We start from the raw sequence: 6,000 nt of genomic DNA, 5'->3' as shown, positions 1-6,000 counted from the left end.
GGATGGGACGGGACGGGACGGGTTGGGACGGGTCGGGATGGGACGGAATGGAACGGAATGGAACGGCATGGAATCAACCCGAGTAGAATGGAATGGAATGGAAAGGAATAGAATAGAATAGAATGGAATTGAACCAACCCGCGTGGAACGGAATGGAACGGAATGGAAACGAGCGGAACGGAGTGCAAAGGAATCAACCCGAGTAAAACGGAACGGGACGGGACGGGACGGAATGGGACGGAACGGAACGTATCCAAACCCAATGGAATCAACCCGAGTAGAACGGAATGGAATAAATGGAAAGAATGGAATGGAACGGAACGGAATGGAATGGAATGGAATGGAATGGAATGGAATTGAATGGAATGGAATGGATTGGAATGGAATGGAATGGAATGGAATGGAAATCAACCCGAGTAGAACGGAATGGAATGGAATGGAATGGAATGGAATGGAATGGAATGGAATGAGCCCGAGTGGAATGGAATGGAATGGAATGGAATGGAATGGAATGGAATGGAATGGAATGGAGTGGAATGGAATGGAATCAACCCGAGTAGAATGGAATGGATTGGAATGGACTGGAATGGAATGGAATGGAATGCAATCAATCCGAGTAGAATGGAATGGAATGGAATGGAATGGAATTCAATGTAATAGAATGGAATTGAATCAACCCGCGTGTAACGGAATGGAACGGAACGGAAAGGAAAGGAACGGAATGGAACGGAACGGAATCAACCCGACCGGAACGGAACGTAATTTGACGGGACGGGACGGGACGGGACGCGTCGGGATGGGACGCAATGGAACGGAACGGAACGGCATGGAATCAACCCGAGTAGAATGGAATGGAATGGAATGGAATGGAATGGAATGGAATAGAATAGAATGGAATTGAATCAACCCGCGTGGAACTGAATGGAACGGAACGGAAATGAACGGAACGGAGTGGAATGGAATCAACCCGAGTACAACGGCACGGGACGGGACGGGACGGGATGGGACGGGACGGGACGGGACGGGACGGGACATGTCGGGACGGAACGGAACGGAACGGAACTCAATGGATTCAAGCCGAGTAGAACGGAATGGAATAGAATGGAATGGAATGGAATGGAATGGAATGGAATGGAATGGAATGGAATGGAATGGAATGGAATGGAATGGAATGGAATGGAATGGAATGGAATGGAAATCAACCTGAGTAGAACGGAATGGAATGGAATGGAATGGAATGGAATGGAATGGAATGGAATTGAATGGAAAGAACCCGAGTGGAATGGAATGGAATGGAATGGAATGGAATGGAATGATGAACCCGAGTAGAATGGAATGGTTTGGAATGAAATGGAATGGAATGGAATGGAATGGAATCAACCCGAGTAGAACGGAATGGGTTGGAATGGAAAGGAATGGAATGGAATGGAATGGAATGGAATGGAATGGAATGGAGTGGAATCAAACCGATTAGAACGGAATGGAATGGAATGGAATGGAATGGAATGGAATGGAATGGAATGGAATGGAATGAAACGGAATGGAATGGAATCAACCCGAGTAGAACGGAATGGAATGGAATGGAATGGAATGGGATGGAATGGAATCGAATGATATCGAATGGAATCGAATGGAATGGAATCGAATGGAATGGAATGGAATGGAATGGAATGGAATGGAATGGAATGGAATGGAATGGAATCAACCCGAGTAGAATGGAATGGATTGGAATGGAATGGAATGGAATGGAATGGAATCGAATGGAATCGAATGGAATGGAGTGGAATGGAATGGAATGGAATGGAATGGAATCAACCCGAGTAGAACGGAATGGAATGGAATGGAATGGAATAGAATGGAATGGAATGGAATGGAATGGAATGGAATGGAATGGAATGGAATTCAATGGAATAGAATGGAATGGAATCGAATGGAATCGAATGGAGACGAATGGAATGGAATGGAATGGAATGGAATGGAATCAACCAGAGTAGAATGGAATGTATTGGAATGGAATGGAATGGAATGGAATGGAATGGAATGGAATGGAATGGAATGGAATCGAATGGAATGGAATGGAATGGAATGGAATGGAATGGAATGGAATGGAATGGAATGGAATGGAATGGAGTCAATCAGAGTAGAACGGAATGGAATGGAATGGAATGGAATGGAATGGAATGGAATGGAATGGAATTCAATGGAATAGAATGGAATGGAAGGGAATGGAATGGAATGGAATGGAATCGAATGGAATCGAATGGAATCGAACGGAATGGAATGGAATAGAATGGAATCAACCCGAGTAGAACGGAATGGAATGGAATGGAATGGAATGGAATGGAATCGAATGGAATGGAATGGAATGGAATGGAATGGAATGAAACTGAATGGAATGGAATGGAATGGAATGGAATGGAATGGAATGGAATGGAATGGAATCAACCCGAGTAGAATGGAATGGATTGGAATGGAATGGAATGGAATGGAATGGAATGGAATGGAATGGTATGGAATGGAATGGAATGGAATCAATCCGAGTAGAATGGAATGGAATGGAATTCAATGTAACCGAAAGGAACTGAATCAACCCATGTGGAACGGAACGGGATGGGACGGGACGGGACGGGATGGGACGGGTCGGGATGGGACGGAATGGAACGGAATGGAACGGCATGGAATCAACCCGAGTAGAATGGAATGGAATGGAAAGGAATAGAATAGAATAGAATGGAATTGAACCAACCCGCGTGGAACGGAATGGAACGAAACGGAAACGAGCGGAACGGAATGGAAAGGAATCAACCCGAGTAAAACGGCACGGGACGGGGCGGGACGGGACGAGACGGGACGGAACGGAACGGAATCAAACTCAATGGAATCAACCCGAGTAGAACGGAATGGAGTAAATGGAAAGGAATGGAATGGAATGGAATGGAATGGAATGGAATGGAATGGAATGGAATGGAATGGAATGGAATGGAATGGAATGGAATGGATTGGAATGGAATGGAATGGAAAGTAATGGAATGGAATGGAATGGAAGGGAATGGAATCAACCCGAGTAGAACTAAATGGAATGGAAAGGAATGGAATGGAATGGAATTGAATGGAATGGAATGGAATTCAATGGAGTAGAATGGAATGGAATAGAATGGAAAGGAATGGAATGGAATGGAATGGAATGGAATGGAATGGAATGGAATGGAATGGAATGGAATAGAATGGAATCAACCCGACTAGAACGGAATGGAATGGAATGGAATGGAATGGAATGGAATGGAATCGAATGGAATGGAATGGAATGGAATGAAATGGAATAGAATGGAAATCAACCCGAGTAGAACGGAATGGAATGGAATGGAATGGAATGGAATGGAATCAAATGGAATCGAATGGAATGGAGTGGAATGGAATGGAATGGAATGGAATGGAATCAACACGAGTAGAACGGAATGGAATGGAATGGAATGGAATGGAATGGAATGGAATGGAATGGAATGGAATGGAATGGAACGGAATGGAATGGAATGGAATAGAATGGAATCAACCCGAGTAGAATGGAATGGATTGGAATGGAAAGGAATGGAATGGAATGGAATGGAATGGAATTGAATGGAATGGAATGGAATGGAATGGAATGGAATGGAATCAATCCGAGTAGAATGGAATGGAATGGAATTCAATGTAACCGAAAGGAATTGAATCAACCCATGTGGAACGGAACGGGATGGGACGGGACGGGACGGGATGGGACGGGTCGGGATGGGACGGAATGGAACGGAACGGAATGGCATGGAATCAACCCGAGTAGAATGGAATGGAATGGAATGAAATGGAATGGAATGGAATGGAATGGAATGGAATGGAATGGAATGGAATAGAATAGAATGGAATCAACACGAGTAGAACGGAATGGAATGGAATGGAATGGAATGGAATGGAATGGAATGGAATGGAATGGAATGGAACGGAATGGAATGGAATGGAATAGAATGGAATCAACCCGAGTAGAATGGAATGGATTGGAATGGAAAGGAATGGAATGGAATGGAATGGAATGGAATTGAATGGAATGGAATGGAATGGAATGGAATGGAATGGAATCAATCCGAGTAGAATGGAATTTAATGGAATTCAATGTAACCGAAAGGAATTGAATCAACCCATGTGGAACGGAACGGGATGGGACGGGACGGGACGGGATTGGACGGGTCGGGATGGGACGGAATGGAACGGAACGGAGTGGCATGGAATCAACCCTAGTAGAATGGAATGGAATGGAATGAAATGGAATGGAATGGAATGGAATGGAATGGAATGGAATGGAATGGAATGGAATAGAATGGAATCAACCCGAGTAGAATGGAATGGATTGGAATGGAAAGGAATGGAAAGGAATGCAATGGAATGGAATGGAATGGAATGGAATGGAAATCAACCCGAGTAGAACGGAATGGAATGGAATGGAATGGAATGGAATGGAATTCAATGGAAAAGAATGGAATGGAAGGGAATGGAATGGAATGGAATGGAATCGAATGGAATCAAATGGAATCGAACGGAATGGAATGGAATAGAATGGAATCATCCCGAGTAGAACGGAATGGAATGGAATGGAATGGAATGGAATGGAATGGAATGGAATGGAATCGAATGGAATGGAATGGAATGGAATGGAATGGAATGGAATGGAATGGAATGAAATGGAATGGAATGGAATGGAATAGAATGGAATGGAATGGAATGGAATGGAATGGAATAGAATGGAATCAACCCGAGTAGAATGGAATGGATTGGAATGGAATGGAATGGAATCGAATGGAATGGAATGGAATGGAATGGAATGGAATGGAATGGAATGGAATGAAATGGAATGGAATGGAATGGAATAGAATGGAATGGAATGGAATGGAATGGAATAGAATGGAATCAACCCGAGTAGAATGGAATGGATTGGAATGGAATGGAATGGAATGGAATGGAATGGAATGGAATGGAATGGAATCAATCCGAGTAGAATGGAATGGAATGGAATTCAATGTAACCGAAAGGAATTGAATCAACCCATGTGGAACGGAACGGGATGGGACGGGACGGGACGGGATGGGACGGGTCGGGATGGGACGGAATGGAACGGAACTGAATGGCATGGAATCAACCCGAGTAGAATGGAATGGAATGGAATGGAATGGAAGGGAAAGGAATAGAATAGAATAGAATGGAATTGAACCAACCCGCGTGGAATGGAATGGAACGTAACGGAAACGAGCGGAACGGAATGGAAAGGAATCAACCTGAGTAAAACGGCACGGGACGGGACGGGACGGGACGGAACCTAACTCAATGGAATCAACCCGAGTAGAACGGAATGGAGTAAATGTAATGTAATGTAATGTAATGGAATGGAATGGAATGGAATGGAATGCAATGGAATGGAATGGAATGGAATGGAATGGAATGGAATCGAATGGAATGGAATGGAATGGAATGGAATGGAATGGAATGGAATGGAATGGAATGGAATGGAATGGAATGGAATGGAATCAACCCGAGTAGAACTAAATGGAATGGAAAGGAATGGAATGGAATGGAATTGAATGGAATGGAATGGAATTCAATGGAGTAGAATGGAATGGAATAGAATGGAATGGAATGGAATGGAATGGAATGGAATGGAATGGAATGGAATAGAATGGAATCAACACCACTAGAACGGAATGGAATGGAATGGAATGGAATGGAATGGAATGGAATGGAATGGAATGGAATGGAATCGAATGGAATGGAACGGAATGGAATGGAATGGAATGGAATGGAATGGAATGGAATGGAATGGAATGGAATCTAATGCAATGCAATGGAATGGAATGGAATGGAATGGAATGGAATGGAATGGAATGGAATGGAATGGAATGGAATGGAATGGAATGGAATGGAATGGAATGGAATGGAATCAACCCGAGTAGAATGGAATGGATTGGAATGGAATGGAATGGA

This window comes from Gorilla gorilla, chromosome 17 (genome assembly GCF_029281585.2).
Source record: "Gorilla gorilla gorilla isolate KB3781 chromosome 17, NHGRI_mGorGor1-v2.1_pri, whole genome shotgun sequence".
NCBI lineage: Eukaryota > Metazoa > Chordata > Mammalia > Primates > Hominidae > Gorilla > Gorilla gorilla.
Note: the sequence above shows the minus strand (reverse complement) of the source record.